Source organism: Ranitomeya variabilis, chromosome 3, assembly GCF_051348905.1.
Source record: "Ranitomeya variabilis isolate aRanVar5 chromosome 3, aRanVar5.hap1, whole genome shotgun sequence".
NCBI lineage: Eukaryota > Metazoa > Chordata > Amphibia > Anura > Dendrobatidae > Ranitomeya > Ranitomeya variabilis.
In genome coordinates, this window is record NC_135234.1 from 703584222 (window position 1) to 703602398 (window position 18177).

At 44.5% G+C, this 18177-nt stretch overlaps 1 protein-coding gene across 6 annotated transcripts in view; it reads right to left on the reverse strand.

The window, feature by feature from the left end:
* Nucleotides 1-18177, reverse strand: part of NBEA (neurobeachin) — an 838139-nt gene that overhangs the window by 124027 nt on the left and 695935 nt on the right. The window lies entirely within an intron of this gene.

Below are 18177 nucleotides of genomic sequence, written 5' to 3' on the forward strand. Positions count from 1 at the left end.
AGCAGGTGAATCCGCATGTGATCACTGAACCGTGCGCATTTACCGCATTCAATACATTTCTATTGATGAAATTGACATACTGCAGTCTGGAAAGACGCGCCACATGTCTGTCTGCGCAGGTGAGCCAGAGGCATCTGTAGACGCATAGTGGGCATGGGATTTTTTGAAACACAGCGTCCAATCCGCAGCAACTCCGGACTGTGGGCACCTACCCTAAGGCTGCATTCATACATCCTAGTGGTGTCCGACTTTTTCTCAGACAGCACATGGATCAATGAAGTTTCACTGACGAATACACTTCATCAGTTTGAAAAAAACAAAAGGATCCATGTCTCCCGTCCGCGGCGCGGTGCTCGGAGCACCATCTATTGTCATCCATCATGTGGATGAGACTCGGCCATTAAAGTCTAGAAAAGATGAAACACAGAAGACGACTTTGTACTTCATGCGAGTTTCATCTGTTTTTCACCGATTCATTGTTGGATACAAAAAAGTTCAGACAGACAATCGACTTCTGTCAGGTCTTAAAAAAGTGACAAAAAATGTATGCAATACCAAGGCAATACAGATGACAAGTGAGAGAAAAATGGTCCATTGTACATTGATGAAAAAATAGACCCGGATGTATGGTTGGGTTTGGACAATCCATAGCTTCATAGTTTTTAAGGATGAAGGTAGACATGTTGAGATCTAGAGCACTGGTCCCCAACCTTTCTTACCTTGAGAGTTGCATTCAACTCTGAGCGAGGGTGGAGAGCCCCATATAGGTTTGCCCTCAAACAATAGTGGCACTTAGAGCCCACCATCACCAGTAGACCACTGAGACCTTGTGCCGCCTCGCACATAGACAGTATAATTACACTGAAGGGTTCCCACTTTGCCATAATTTAGTAGTTTCAAGCACACCTTCCACACTGTCATGTCAAGCGTCCAGCTCCCCTCTAACGAACAGTATCATCCTATCTCCAACTTACTATATTTATTTCTCCACCCTTTCCCCCAGAAAGAATATGGACACCCAGATCTTCTGTTCTGTGCAGGACTACTCATAAAAATCACATCTGGAGACCTCCTCTTCATAGCTGGTTGCTAGACTAGGTGCAAATGCAGTTAGCTGGCAGACAGCCACGAGCCACACATCTTAAGCCCACGAGCCACATGTGGCTCCCGAGCCACAGATTGGGGACCCCTGATCTAAAGGAAGGTAAAAATCCCATGAGGCGGATGCGAATGGCCCCATATTATGAGAAAATGTAATTTTTGCTGTATATATATATATATATATATATATATATATATATATATATATATATATATATTGTGAGGTACCAAGGGGAGAAGTACTAGAAAACAGATATGTTTCTCCCCGTTTCATTTCATATGTCTCCCAGTATTGATTGTGAAGCTGTTTATTTCACTGTAATCCGGTCCTGGTTTCTTTAGTGATCAGCGTGGAAAGGACTGGTGCTTCCCCTCCACACATGCAGTCCAGGTTCTGGTCTCCTGACTGCTTCAGCTGATAATCAGGAGCTGCTAGGATCTCACTCTCTCATCTGCTGGTCTGGGAGCTGACACAGTAAGGCTGCATGAACTTCTCTGTTATTGTTGTGTAGGTTTATTTTGTAGCTAGAAACTTATTGTTAGTTAGTGGCCAGACGGCCTTAGATATTTTATTTCATGTTTGGCACGTGTAACATTGTACGACAAGTGTGTACAATAAATACGCCTGGTGCATACCTGTGTGGAACTCGCTAGCCTGGGCCAAAGCAAAGATCCCTGCTGAGCTATATTCCCACAAATGGTGTTTCGAATGCGGGCAATCGTGGCTATTGGACTGTGACTGCAGAGAAAGTGCTCTGTCTATGTCCTGGCTGAAAGCTCCTGTGCTTTTGAAGAGCCAAGAGTCCAGTAAAATGGAGGAACTGGTGAAACAGTTATTGCAGGCAAATGTTCAACAACAGCAGACCAATACGTATTTCCAGCAAGCTCTGGACCAGCAAAATAAGATTCAGCAAGAGCAGTTACATGCATTAAAGCAGGCTTTGGTTCGTCAGCCCCGAGATGAGGGGGATCGTGCACAAAATGTTGCTAGTGCGCGGAAAGCTGTACAAAAGACGCTGCTTAAAATGACTGCTGACAATGATGTAGAAGCGTATCTCACCGTATTTGAACGTATTGCAGAACGTGAGCATTTACTGGTGGACAGATGGGCTGAAGTGGTTGCTCCATTTCTGAGTGGAGATCCACAAAAGGCCTATTACGATTTAAGTGGAGTGGATGCTATGGACTACACCAAATTAAAAGGCGAAATCCTGGCAAGGCTGGGAGTAAACACATATGTACGAGCACAGAGGGTACATTTATGGACTTTTGTGGAGCATCAGCCAGCCCGCTCACAAATGCATGATCTCGTCCATCTAGTAAAAAAATGGCTGCAACCAGAGACTTTGACATCCGCACAGATGGTGGAACGTGTTGTTCTAGACAAGTACCTGCGGTCCTTACCCGCTAAGATACAGAGGTGGGTTGGACAGGGTGACCCATTTACAGCCGACCAGTTGGTGAATATGGTTGAACGCTACAATGCTTCTGAAAGCCTACTCCAGGGGACGTTATCACCTCGCTGGACTCCCAAGAAATCGCCAGAAAATCCTGCTTCGTCTTCAAAAGAAGAGAATGTTGCAATGAAGGCTAGCAGACCCATAAAGGACTATGTAGGTGGTACGGTCTCACAGCAAGCCAGCAGACCCTATCTGGGGTCCCCGGTGAGGAGGCAAGAACCTATACAGTGTTGGCGATGTCGCGGGCTTGGCCATGTAGCAGCTAATTGCCCAATGACTACAGAGCCGATGGACTGTAACGCTATGAGACGACCTTCGTTATATATACAGTCGGTCTGTGTTGCAGAGGTCCTCACAGGAAATGAACGACATGTGTGTTGCCTTGAGGTCGACGGCCATAGTGTGAATGCCGTCTTGGATTCCGGCAGTAAAGTAACTCTCGTACATGCCAGTTTGGTGGACCCTAGAGCCCTAACGAACTTAACCGTGGGCATTAGTTGCATCCATGGTGATGTAAAAAACTACCCCACTGCCTGGGTCACCCTTGCCACGCCAGTAGGAACCAAAAGACATCAAGCGGCAGTCCTAAAGTCTATGGGACATGACGTAATATTAGGGAGAGACATTCCCTTATTTTGGGACTTGTGGAGCCTTAAAAATGGCATGGACACTCTAGTTGAAGACGGTGCCGTGGGGTTAGCCCCTGAGCCATTGCAGCAAGATGAAGGGGGGCTCATCTCAGAGGAAACTCCCAGATCTGTAGACTCTCCTCTGGCTGTATATGCAGGCGAGGCAGATGAGCTAGAGGAAGCTATAGAAATGCCAGGTCTTGAGGTGGCCCGTGGTAAATTCGGGACCGCTCAGCACCAAGATCCTATTCTGGCAAGGGCATGGGAAAATGTAAAGGTCTCTGAGGGAAGACCATTGTACCCAGGGGCTCAAAATGAGTTCCCACATGTGGCGGTGCAACAGGATATGCTGTATCACATAGACAAAGTACGAGGAGTGGTGGTAGAGCAACTAGTGGTGCCCAAGTCCTTCCGCCAGGTAGTTTTGGAACTGGCCCATAAACATCCCTTGGGGGGACACCTGGCAGGAGAAAAAACAAAACACCGTATTCTACAACGTTTCTTTTGGCCGGGTCTAGCGGGAGACGTGACCCAGTATTGTCAGTCCTGTCCTACGTGTCAATTGACCGCACCTATGTCACATTTTAGAAGCCCCCTTGTGCCCTTACCAATAATAGAGGTGCCCTTCGAGAGGATAGCAATGGATATAGTTGGTCCACTAGTTAAATCTGCCAGGGGTCATCAGTACATTTTGGTAGTACTAGATTATGCCACTCGTTACCCTGAAGCAGTACCCCTGCGGAATGCCAATGCGAAAGCAATTTCAAAGGAGCTGGTTAATATGTTTTCTCGCACCGGCATTCCGAAGGAAATACTAACGGATCAGGGGACCCCCTTTATGTCTCGTATACTTAAAGACTTATGTAAACTACTAAAAATCTCCCACTTGCGTACTTCAGTATATCACCCTCAGACTGATGGATTGGTGGAGCGATTTAATAAAACCCTGAAGGGAATGTTGAAAAGGGTGGTAGATAAGGACGGGAGGGATTGGGATGCTCTCCTACCATATCTCCTGTTCGCTATACGTGAAGTACCCCAATCCTCCACAGGCTTTTCGCCTTTTGAGTTAGTTTATGGGCGATGTCCTAGAGGCCTGTTAGATATTGCTAAAGAGACTTGGGAACAAGAGGTGACTCCTTATCGTAGTGTAATTGAACACGTAATGATTATGCAAGATAGAATTGAGGCAGTCATGCCAATAGTTAAAGAATGTTTAGAACGTGCGCAACAGGCCCAAAGCACGGTATACAACCGAGCGGCTAGAACACGAGTCTTTCATCCCGGAGACAGGTTGTTAGTATTAGTACCTACTGTAGAAAATAAATTTCTTGCGAAGTGGCAGGGCCCATACGAGGTGTTAGAGAGAGTAGGTGAAGTGAATTATAAGATACATCAACCAGACAAGAGAAAAACCCAGCAAATTTACCACATAAACTTGCTTAAGGCCTGGCGGGACAGGGAGAGTCTAATGGCAGGAGCTGCCCTTGGTGATGGACTCCGAAGGGCACCACCATCTTTGGTAAATGTCCCCCAGGTAACACTGCCAGAAGTGGGTATTGCAGAGACACTGTCCGAAAGTCAAAAACGAGAGACCAAGGAATTCATACAGAAAAACGCAGAGGTTTTCTCAGAACTTCCTGGCCGTACTCACTTAATTAAACATGACATTGTTACTGATCCACAGGCGCGAGTACGGCTAAAACCATATCGAATTCCGGAGGCTCGGAGACAAGCCATTGCCAAAGAAGTTGAGTAAATGTTAGAGCTTGGAGTCATTGAGGAGTCCCGGAGTGGTTGGGCTAGCCCAATCGTGTTGGTGCCCAAGCCCGATGGGACTATTCGATTCTGTAATGATTTTCGGAAACTAAATGAGGTGTCGAAATTCGATGCCTACCCGATGCCGAGGGTTGACGAACTTATAGAGAGACTGGGTTCGGCCAGGTACATATCCACTATTGACTTAACAAAAGGTTATTGGCAGATTCCCCTCACGGATTCAGCCAAAGAAAAGACTGCCTTTGTCACGCCCCAGGGATTGTTCCAGTACCGTGATATGCCATTTGGGTTGCATGGTGCTGCAGCCACCTTCCAACGCCTAATGGATATTGTCCTAAAACCCCATGTCCAGTATGCTTCCGCATACTTGGACGATATCATTGTCTTTAGTGATGACTGGGACACACATTTACCAAAAGTACAAGCTGTTTTAGACTCGGTAAAAACTGCTGGGTTGACTGCCAATCCCAAGAAATGTACCTTGGGATTGGAAGAGGCTCGCTATCTGGGATATAGCATAGGGCGAGGAGTCGTAAAGCCACAGACCAATAAGGTGGACGCTATTCGGAATTGGCCACGACCGGTCACCAAAAAACAAGTTGGAGCTTTTTTAGGGATCGTCGGTTATTATAGGCGGTTCATCAAACATTTTGCCACCGTCGCGGCCCCTCTCACAGATCTTACCAAGGGGTCAAAATCTATCACAATAAAGTGGAACGCAGAAGCAGAGGAGGCCTTTCAACATTTGAAAACGGTCCTCTGTGACCAACCAGTGTTGGTTGCCCCTGACTTTAAATGGGAGTTTATTGTCCAAACGGACGCCTCTGGTGTTGGTCTCGGTGCAGTGTTGTCACAGGAAGTGACTGGCAAAGAACACCCAGTGGGCTATCTAAGCAGAAAGCTTACGAGGGCAGAAAAGAATTACAGTGTGGTTGAGCGGGAAGCCCTGGCTGTAAAATGGGCCCTATACACCTTACGCTATTATTTGCTAGGTCGCCAATTTAGGCTAGTGACGGACCATTCACCCCTAACGTGGATGGCCAGGGCAAAAGAGGGCAATGCGAGGGTAACACGCTGGTTCTTAGCATTGCAACCTTTTAAATTTTCCGTTGAGCACAGGGCAGGCGCAGCACACGGGAATGCAGATGCGTTGTCTAGAACGCACTGCTTAGTGACTCGTCGTGTCCGACCCTACGGGCTCGAACAGAGGAAGGGGGTGTGTGAGGTACCAAGGGGAGAAGTACTAGAAAACAGATATGTTTCTCCCCGTTTCATTTCATATGTCTCCCAGTATTGATTGTGAAGCTGTTTATTTCACTGTAATCCGGTCCTGGTTTCTTTAGTGATCAGCGTGGAAAGGACTGGTGCTTCCCCTCCACACATGCAGTCCAGGTTCTGGTCTCCTGACTGCTTCAGCTGATAATCAGGAGCTGCTAGGATCTCACTCTCTCATCTGCTGGTCTGGGAGCTGACACAGTAAGGCTGCATGAACTTCTCTGTTATTGTTGTGTAGGTTTATTTCGTAGCTAGAAACTTATTGTTAGTTAGTGGCCAGACGGCCTTAGATATTTTATTTCATGTTTGGCACGTGTAACATTGTACGACAAGTGTGTACAATAAATACGCCTGATGCATACCTGTGTGGAACTCGCTAGCCTGGGCCAAAGCAAAGATCCCTGCTGAGCTATATTCCCACTATATATATATATATATATATATATATATATATATATATATATATATATATATATATATATATATATATATATACACACACACACACGTACACACACACACACTTATAGGTGGTTAGTCTACTATTGCTTGCCATGTTAATAAAAAAAAGTCTACAAGCCTAATATCTAACGTCATTTTTTAATACAGTACAATTTAATACACATACAAGTAATGTAGACAACATATTCATTCCTTGAAGACAAAAAAAAGTTGGAAAATATTGGTTTATCATTATTGAGTAAGTGGGTAATATCACCATTCAGTCCTATCAAGGCTTTGCTCATAAAAGTGTTAAATTTTTAGATTTACTGTAGGGAGATCAGAGCATGTAACTGGGCTACTTGCCCCAGGGCCTTAAACTCTCCCAGCAGCTCGGCCAGACTGTGCGCAGCGCCTGCCTATAAACCAGATCAATACGTCTGCAGAAGTCAATCACTGGGCTAACACGTCTAATGGAAAGAGACTTTGGCTCACACAGGATGGCTTGTACAGCACGTTTAATGATGAAAACAGCTCTTGGAGGACGGACGATGGTGTTTGGTGACACTGAGCAGAGATGTTAAATAGCCAGGCTGAAATTTACATTTTATGAACAAAGTTGGAGCCATGTTAAAAAATACAAAACAAAACCCCAAACCTCAGTGATCTCCGCAGCTGTAGAACATACAAAAGGAGACGGGACTGGGTCCCCTCCGGGTAAAAGGAATTTACATAAAAAATGAGGCCAGTACCAACGTCTTACGTGAGGCTGTCCACCCATAGTCTTCTGTCTTATTTATTGGATTGTAGCTACATTAATAATCCAGTGTCAAATATGCTGATTTGGATATCCGGCTTTTTTTCTATCTGTAAAATGTTTTAAAATTAATACAAATTTACCGAACTAAAAAAAAATAATAATCCAGTGTAATTTTCTGACAGAGTAAACTTTGATAGACTAAATTCTTAAATTGCACCAAGTTTAAGTTACCCAAGCTGCCATATTGGAGATATAAAATTCATCCCTGCATTTTTTTTGTATAGATTTTACAACAGGATAAGTTATTTGACAGGGTCATATTATAATACTATCGTGTCTGGGAAGTGATGGAGCACAGCATCCTTCGGCAGACACCAGAGAGTTGTAGGATGGATTCATCTGTGTAGCATTTCGACCCCACATTATCTATGCCTCTAATAGTATATTAAGAGCTGTTATTACTCATCTATGCACTAATAATTAATGAGATGACTCTGATCATGCAGCCCCAATCTATACAGCAAAGTGGACAAGTGAATTGCAAACAAAAGGGAATATCATCTAAGTGTGACTACTCACAAACAGCTTTTTATAATGCTAATTAGAGCCCTAGTGTGGCCAGGTCACTCCCCCAGGTGCCCAGTACACAACCTCAGCCATAAAGCGCCAAAAGGATAAAATGATAATGCCTAAAATAAGAAGGCAACAGAGAAAAATGTACATTAATTTTTAGAGCTTTGATTACATATATATAAGAAAGGCCTCAAAGTGGCATCATATTGGCATCTAGCCCAATGTCTTTGGCATGCAAGAGTATGACTCAACTGAACGTAATCAGATTAACTTTCAAGCATGACCAGAATCTGGTGCAGCTGGCAAAAAAAAAAAAATCACACTCAGAGTTAACACCAAGCCAAGTCTGGTTCGCTTAACTGGAATGGTAATTCATATTATACAGTACAGACCAAAAGTTTGGACACACCATCTCATTTAAAGATTTTTCTGTATTTTCATGACTATGACAATTGTACATTCACACTGAAGGCATCAAAACTATGAATTAACACATGTAGAATTATATACTTAACAAAAAAGTGTGAAACAACTGAAATTATGTCTTATATTCTAGGTTCTTCAAAGTAGCCACCTTTTGCTTTGATGACTGCTTTGCACACTCTTGGCATTCTCTTAATGAGCTTCAAGAGGTAGTCACCGGGAATGGTTTTCACTTCACAGGTGTGCCCTGTCAGGTTTAATAAGTGGGATTTCTTGCCTTATAAATGGGGTTGGGACCATCAGTTGTGTTGAGCAGAAGTCTGGTGGATACACAGCTGATAGTCCTACTGAATAGACTGTTAGAATTTGTATTATGGCAAGAAAAAAGCAGCTAAGTAAAGAAAAACGAGTGGCCATCATTACTTTAAGAAATGAAGGTCAGCCAGTCCGAAAAATTTGGAAAACTTTGAAAGTGTCCCCAAGTGCAGTGGCAAAAACCATCAAGCGCTACAAAGAAACTGGCTCACATGAGGACCGCCCCAGGAAAGGAAGACCAAGAGTCACCTCTGCTTCTGAGGGTAAGTTTAGAGACCAGGTCAATGCCACACAGAGGTCTAGCAGCAGACACATCTCTACAACTGTTAAGAGGAGACTTTGTATAGCAGGTCTTCATGGTAAAATAGCTGTTAGGAAACCACTGCTAAGGGCAGGGAACAAGCAGAAGAGACTTGTTTGGGCTAAAGAACACAAGGAATGGACATTAGACCAGTGGAAATCTGTGCTTTGGTCTGAGGAGTCCAAATTTGAGATCTTTGGTTCCAACCACCGTGTCTTTGTGCGACGCAGAAAAGGTGAGCGGATGGACTCTACATGCCTGATTCCCGCCGTGAAGCATGGAGGAGGAGGTGTGATGGTGTGGGGGTGCTTTGCTGGTGACACTGTTAGAGATTTATTCAAAATTGAAGGCATACTGAACCAGCATGGCTACCACAGCATCTTGCAGCAGCATGCTATTCCATCCGATTTGCGTTTAGTTGGGCCATCATTTATTTTTCAACAGGACAATGACCCCAAACACACCTCCAGGCTGTGTAAGGGCTATTTGACCAAGAAGGAGAGTGATGGGGTGCTACGCCAGATGACCTGGCCTCCACAGTCACCAGACCTGAACCCAATCGAGATGGTTTGGGGTGAGCTGGACCACAGAGTGAAGGCAAAAGGGCCAACAAGTACTAAGCATCTCTGGGAACTCCTTCAAGATTGTTGGAAGACCATTCCTGGTGACTACCTCTCGAAGCTCATCAAGAGAATGCCAAGAGTGTGCAAAGCAGTCATCAAAGCAAAAGGTGGCTACTTTGAAGAACCTAGAATATAAGACATATTTTCAGTTGTTTCACACTTTTTTGTTAAGTATATAATTCCACATGTGTTAATTCATAGTTTTGATGCCTTCAGTGTGAATGTACAATTTTCATAGTCATGAAAATACAGAAAAATCTTTAAATGAGAAGGTGTGTCCAAACTTTTGGTCTGTACTGTAGGTAAATAGGAAACATAGTTTTGGATAGTTTTGTATGAAAAAAATGGGAGCAGGTACAGCACTTAAATTAAAGGTATTGTTTTGTCTGCCCAATGTACTACCATATGCCTATTAGGAAACAAAAACTTAATAGGGGAACAAGTGCAGCGAGTAGCTCATATTTCAATGGCAGCATGCAATGCTACATTTATCCTGTAGAAGCCACTGCAGGGAAAATGAGCAGCTAAACACAACTTCATATTAAGGGTATGTGCACACGTTCAGGTTTTTTCGCGATAAAAATGCTATAAAAACTCATTTAACCCCTTAATGACGGCCAAAACGTCTTTTAACTGACCTGAGATATAAGAGAATAGCCTCCCCATACAGGTGACAATCCAGCAGCTGTCAGCTGTCCTTTATAACTGACAATGTGCTGTATCAGCCACGATAAGTGTTTGCACCGTCCAAATCTGTTTAACCCCTTAGATGCTGCTGTCAATAGTGACTACATCAGTATAAATGGTTAACAGAGTGTGGGGGCTTCCTCTTTATCCAAACTGGTGCCCTCAGATCATGATTTTGTGGTCCTGATGTTTGCCGTGGCAATTCATGACCAAATAGCTGCCTTTTAGGGTACCGTCACACAGTGCCATTTTCATCGCTACGACGGCACGATTCGTGACGTTGCAGCGTCGTATGATTATCGCTCCAGCGTCGTAGACTGCGGTCACACGTTGCAATACACGGCGCTGGAGCGATAATTTCATGACGTATTTGCGATGTAGAAGCCGTTGGTTACTGTGCGCACATCGTATACAACCTGTGTCACACGATGCAATCATGCCGCCACAGCGGGACACTAGACGACGAAAGAAAGTTTCAAACGATCTGCTACGACGTACGATTCTCAGCGGGGTTCCGGATCGCAGTAGCGTGTCAGACACTACGATATCATAACGATATCGCTAGAACGTCACGAATCGTGCCGTTGTATCGATGAAAATGGCACTGTGTGGCGGTACCCTTACAGTCTGACGGCTGTAGTAATCTGTTCAGAAGTTAGAGGCATTTAGGTGGCAAAAATACACATTTTCATTTCTGTCATACCACTTTGCATTAATTCCTGTAAAACACTTGAAGGGTTAATAAACTACCTGACAGCAGTTTTCAATATGTCTAGGCGTGCTGTTTTTAAAATGGTATCACGTTTGGGGGTTTCCCAGTATATGGGACCCCTAAAGTCACTTAAAATATGGATAAGTCCCTAAAAAAATAAATTTTGTACATTTCCTTGAAAAAATGAAAAATTGCTGCTACATTTTTAAACCTCCTAAAATGCTAACAAAATAAAATAACATTTTACAAATGGTCCTGATGTAAAGCCGACATGTGGGAAATGTTGTTTATTAATGGTTTGCTGTGGTATGACCATCTGGATTAAAGGGATAATCATTCAGATTTAGAAAATTGGTAATTTTTTTTATATTTTTCTCAAATTTTGGATATTTTTTTATAAATAAACACAAAACATATTGACCTAAATTTACCATTATCATAAAGTACAATGTGTCACGAAAAAACAATCTCAAAATCACTGGGATTTGTTGATGTGCAAATTGCCTCTTCTGAGAAAAAGAGGACTTTACTCTATAGCGCCACCTATTGGAAGTAGCGATCCTACAAGTCACAATCAACCCTTTAACGAGTTGTGCAATATGACTTAGGATAAAAGCCAAATCAGTATCTCAATTCGCAGACACGGGGATTTGTTGAAGCATTGCAGAGTTATTACCACATAAAGTGACACTGGTCAGATTTAAAAAATTTGGCTCCGTCACTAAGGGGTTAAAACGCATACATTATGCATCCTATCATTTAGAATGCATTCTGCATGTTTTGTGCACATTATGGTAAAAAAAGCAGCATGTTCATTCATTTTGCGGATTTTCCGTGTTTTTCCCGCAATTCTATGCATTTGGGAAAAAACGCACAAAAAACGCGTCAAAAACGCATGAAAAAACGCGGAAAAAACGCATGCGGATTTCTGGCAGAAATGTCCGGTTTTTGTCATGAAAATTTATGCAAGAAATCCTGACGTGTGCACATAGCCTTAAAGGGTTTATTTGTGAATAGACAATCTCTTTAAACTTAGTCCATATAGCTTGTTGTTAATGGTTACAAGGTTTAGGTTATAATTTAAGTTCTAGTTCAACTGGGCATCACCATAGATTTGTCTGGGGGCGTGCACTTCTACCATTGCATGAGAGTGACCAATCATAAGCAGGCAGCAACACACAAGAGAAAAAAGAACACACGCGCCTCCTCACCGATCACTACAGCGGCTGTGTAGAGATAGAGCAGAGCTGGGTTATTTATTATTACAACCCTACACACAAACTATTTGATAAGAGATTTCGAACTGTTCGTAGAGCTACAATTCTCAGCTCTGCTGTATCTCTACACAGTAGTGTCATGAATCCCAATGGCTAGGGATAGCAAGGGACAAGCAAAGTAATACAAAATATCGGACGAGCTCTAGGGTGATGGAACCTGGGCTGACCGCTGCCCTACGCCTGACAAACGCAACGAGAGATAGCCAGGGAGCGTGCCTACGTTGGTTCTAGACGCCACGGACCAGCCTAAGAGCTAACTAGTACTGCAGAGAAAATAAGACCTCACTTGCCTCCAGAGGAATGAACCCCAAAAGGTATAGTTGCCCCCCACATGTATTGACGGTGAAATGAGAGGAAGGCACACACATAGAGATGATATATATAGGTTCAGCAAATTGAGGCCCGCTGTAAACTAGAAAGCAGAACGATACAAAAGGGGTCTGAGCGGTCAGCAAAAAACCCTAATCAAAAAACCATCCTGAGATTACAAGAACCCATGTGCCAACTCATGGCACATGGGGAGAACCTCAGTCCACTAGAGCTACCAGCTAGCATAGAGACATAATAAGCAAGCTGGACAAAAAACCAAACAACTGAAAATCAGCACTTAGCTTATCCTGAAAGATCTGGGAGCAGGTAGGCAGGAACCAAACAGAGCACATCATCTGAATACATTGATAGCCGGCAAGGGAATGACAGAAAGGCCAGGTAAAATAGGAAACACCCAGCCTCTGATGGACAGGTGGAAACCAAAGGCCGCAACCCACCAAAGTCACCCAGTACCAGCAGTAACCACCAGAGGGAGCCCACAAACAGAATCCACAACAGTACCCCCCCCTTGAGGAGGGGTCACCGAACCCTCACGAGAACCCCCAGGGCGATCAGGGTGAGCTCTATGGAAGGCGCGGACCAAATCAGTCGCATGAACATCGGAGGCGACCACCCAGGAATTATCCTCCTGACCATAACCCTTCCACTTAACCAAATACTGGAGTTTGCGTCTGGAAACACGAGAATCCAAGATCTTCTCAACAACATACTCCAATTCTCCCTCCACCAGCACCGGAGCAGGAGGCTCAACCGAAGGAACAACGGGCACCTCATACCTCCGCAACAACGACCGATGGAACACATTATGAATAGCAAACGATGCTGGGAGATCCAAACGAAAAGATACAGGGTTAAGAATCTCCGAGATCCTATAAGGACCGATGAACCGAGGCTTGAACTTAGGAGAAGAGACCTTCATAGGGACAAAACGAGAAGACAACCACACCAAATCCCCAACAAGAAGTCGGGGACCCACGCGGCGACGGCGATTAGCAAACTGCTGAGTCTTCTCCTGAGATAACTTCAAATTGTCCACCACCTGATTCCAAATCTGATGTAGCCTGTCCACCACCACGTCCACTCCAGGACAATCCGAAGACTCCACCTGACCAGAGGAAAAACGAGGATGAAACCCCGAATTACAAAAAAAAGGAGAGACCAACGTGGCAGAACTAGCCCGATTATTAAGAGCAAATTCGGCCAGCGGCAAAAAAGCAACCCAGTCATCTTGATCAGCAGAAACAAAACACCTCAAATAAGTTTCCAAGGTCTGATTAGTTCGCTCCGTCTGGCCATTCGTCTGAGGATGGAATGCAGACGAGAAAGACAAATCAATGCCCATCTTGGCACAAAACGTCCGCCAAAATCTAGACACAAACTGGGATCCCCTGTCAGAAACGATATTCTCCGGAATCCCATGCAAACGAACCACGTTCTGAAAAAATAAAGGGACCAACTCAGAGGAGGAAGGCAACTTAGGCAAGGGCACCAAATGAACCATCTTAGAAAAGCGGTCACACACCACCCAGATAACGGACATTTTCTGTGAAACCGGGAGATCAGAAATAAAATCCATGGAAATGTGCGTCCAAGGCCTCTTCGGGATGGGCAAGGATAACAACAACCCACTGGCCCGAGAACAGCAAGGCTTAGCTCGAGCACACACTTCACAAGACTGCACAAAGGTACGCACATCCCTAGACAAGGAAGGCCACCAAAAAGACCTGGCCACCAAGTCTCTAGTACCAAATATTCCAGGATGACCAGCCAACACAGAAGAATGGACCTCGGAGATGACTCTACTGGTCCAATCATCCGGAACAAACAGTCTTTCTGGTGGACAACGATCCGGTTTATCCACCTGAAACTCCTGCAATGCACGTCGCAAGTCTGGGGATACGGCGGACAATATTACCCCATCCCTAAGGATACCAGTAGGCCCAGAGTCTCCAGGAGAGTCAGGCACAAAACTCCTGGAAAGAGCATCTGCCTTCACATTCTTTGAACCTGGCAGGTATGAAACCACGAAATTGAAACGAGAAAAAAACAACGACCAACGAGCCTGTCTAGGATTCAAACGCCTGGCAGACTCAAGGTAAATGAGATTCTTGTGATCAGTCAAGACCACCACACGATGTTTAGCACCCTCAAGCCAATGACGCCACTCCTCAAATGCCCACTTCATGGCCAAAAGCTCCCGATTACCCACATCATAATTGCGCTCGGCGGGCGAGAATTTTCTAGAGAAGAATGCACATGGCTTCATCACCGAGCCATTAGAACTTCTCTGTGACAAAACCGCCCCCGCTCCAATCTCGGAAGCATCAACCTCAACCTGAAAAGGAAGTGAAACATCTGGTTGACACAACACAGGAGCAGAAGAAAACCGGCGCTTAAGTTCCTGAAAGGCCTCCACGGCCGCAGGAGACCAATCAGCAACATCAGCACCCTTTTTAGTCAAATCAGTCAAAGGTTTAACAATACTGGAAAAATTAGCAATGAACCGCCGATAAAAATTAGCAAACCCCAAGAACTTCTGAAGGCTCTTAACAGATGTAGGTTGTGTCCAGTCACAAATCGCCTGAACCTTGACGGGATCCATCTCAATAGTAGAAGGAGAAAAAATGTACCCCAAAAAAGAAATCTTCTGGACTCCGAAGAGACACTTTGAGCCCTTCACAAACAGAGAATTGGCCCGCAGAACCTGAAACACCTTCCTGACCTGTAAAACATGAGACTCCCAGTCATCAGAAAACACCAAAATATCATCCAAATACACAATCATAAACTTATCCAGATATTCACGGAAAATATTGTGCATAAAGGACTGAAAGACTGACGGAGCATTGGAGAGTCCAAAAGGCATTACCAAATACTCAAAATGGCCCTCAGGCGTATTAAATGCGGTTTTCCACTCGTCACCCTGTTTTATCCGCACCAGATTATACGCACCGCGAAGATCTATCTTAGTGAACCACCTAGCCCCCTTAATGCGAGCAAACAAATCAGTCAATAATGGCAGTGGATACTGATATTTGACTGTAATCTTATTCAGAAGGCGATAATCTATACAAGGCCTCAGGGAACCATCTTTTTTTGCCACGAAAAAAAAACCTGCTCCCAGAGGGGACGAAGATGGACGAATATGTCCCTTTTCCAAGGACTCCTTAATATAATTCCGCATAGCAGTATGCTCTGGCAGTGACAGATTAAATAAACGACCCTTAGGGAACTTACTGCCAGGAATCAATTCTATAGCACAGTCACAATCTCTATGAGGAGGGAGCGAATTGAGCTTAGGCTCCTCAAAAACATCCCTATAGTCAGACAAAAACGCAGGGATCTCAGAAGGAGTAGATGAAGCGATTGAAATCGGAGGTGCATAATCATGAACCCCCTGACATCCCCAGCTTAACACAGACATTGTTTTCCAGTCCAGGACAGGATTATGAGTTTGTAACCATGGCAGACCAAGCACTAGTACATCATGTAAATTATACAGTACAAGGAAGCGAATCACCTCCTGATGAACGGGAGTCATGCGCATGGTCACTTGTGTCCAATACTGCGGCTTATTCATAGCCAATGGTGTAGAGTCAATTCCCTTCAGAGGGATAGGAACTTCCAGAGGCTCCAGACTAAAACCGCAGCGTTTAGCAAATGACCAATCCATAAGACTCAGGGCAGCGCCTGAATCCACATAGGCATCGATGGAAATGGAAGACAGTGAAAAAATCAGAGTCACAGACAAAATGAACTTAGGCTGCAGAGTACCAATGGCAAAAGATTTATCAACCCTTTTTGTGCGTTTAGAGCATGCTGATATAACATGAGCTGAATCACCACAATAAAAACACAATCCATTTTTCCGCCTATAATTTTGCCGTTCACTTCTGGACTGAATTCTATCACATTGCATAGTCTCAGGTGCCTGTTCAGAAGACACCGCCAACTGGTGCACGGGTTTGCGCTCCCGTAAACGCCGATCAATCTGAATGGCCATAGCCATCGACTCATTCAGACCTGTAGGCGTAGGGAACCCCACCATAATATCCTTAATGGCCTCGGAAAGACCATTTCTGAAGTTAGCAGCCAGGGCGCACTCATTCCACTGAGTAAGCACCGACCATTTCCGAAATTTTTGACAATATATTTCCGCTTCATCATGCCCCTGAGAGAGGGCTAATAAAGCCTTTTCAGCCTGAATCTCCAGGTTGGGTTCCTCATAGAGCAATCCCAATGCCAGAAAAAACGCATCCACATTGAGCAATGCAGGATCCCCTGGTGCCAATGCAAATGCCCAATTCTGAGGGTCGCCCCGCAGGAAAGATATTACAATCTTGACCTGTTGAGCAGGGTCTCCAGAGGAGCGAGATTTTAAAGAAAGAAACAATTTACAATTGTTCCTGAAATTCAGGAAGGTAGATCTATCTCCAGAAAAGAACTCTGGAATAGGAATTCTAGGTTCAGACATGGGAGTGTGGACAACAAAATCCTGTATGTTTTGAACTTTTGCCGCGAGATTACTCAGGCTGGAAGCCAAACTCTGGACATCCATGTTAAACAGCTAATATCAGAGCCATTCAAGGGTTAAGAGGAGGTAAGAAGCAGCTAGACAGCAATTAAGGGCTAGGCAGCAAAACTCTGAAGGAAAAAAAAAAAAAAAAAAAAAAAATTTCCCTTAAACACTTCTTTTTCTCCTGCTTCAGCCCAAACAATTAACACTTTGTGGGCCGGCTATACTGTCATGAATCCCAATGGCTAGGGATAGCAAGGGACAAGCAAAGTAATACAAAATATCGGACGAGCTCTAGGGTGATGGAACCTGGGCTGACCGCTGCCCTACGCCTGACAAACGCAACGAGAGATAGCCAGGGAGCGTGCCTACGTTGGTTCTAGACGCCACGCACCAGCCTAAGAGCTAACTAGTACTGCAGAGAAAATAAGACCTCACTTGCCTCCAGAGGAATGAACCCCAAAAGGTATAGTTGCCCCCCACATGTATTGACGGTGAAATGAGAGGAAGGCACACACATAGAGATGATATATATAGGTTCAGCAAATTGAGGCCCGCTGTAAACTAGAAAGCAGAACGATACAAAAGGGGTCTGAGCGGTCAGCAAAAAACCCTAATCAAAAAACCATCCTGAGATTACAAGAACCCATGTGCCAACTCATGGCACATGGGGAGAACCTCAGTCCACTAGAGCTACCAGCTAGCATAGAGACATAATAAGCAAGCTGGACAAAAAACCAAACAACTGAAAATCAGCACTTAGCTTATCCTGAAAGATCTGGGAGCAGGTAGGCAGGAACCAAACAGAGCACATCTGAATACATTGATAGCCGGCAAGGGAATGACAGAAAGGCCAGGTAAAATAGGAAACACCCAGCCTCTGATGGACAGGTGGAAACCAAAGGCCGCAACCCACCAAAGTCACCCAGTACCAGCAGTAACCACCAGAGGGAGCCCACAAACAGAATCCACAAC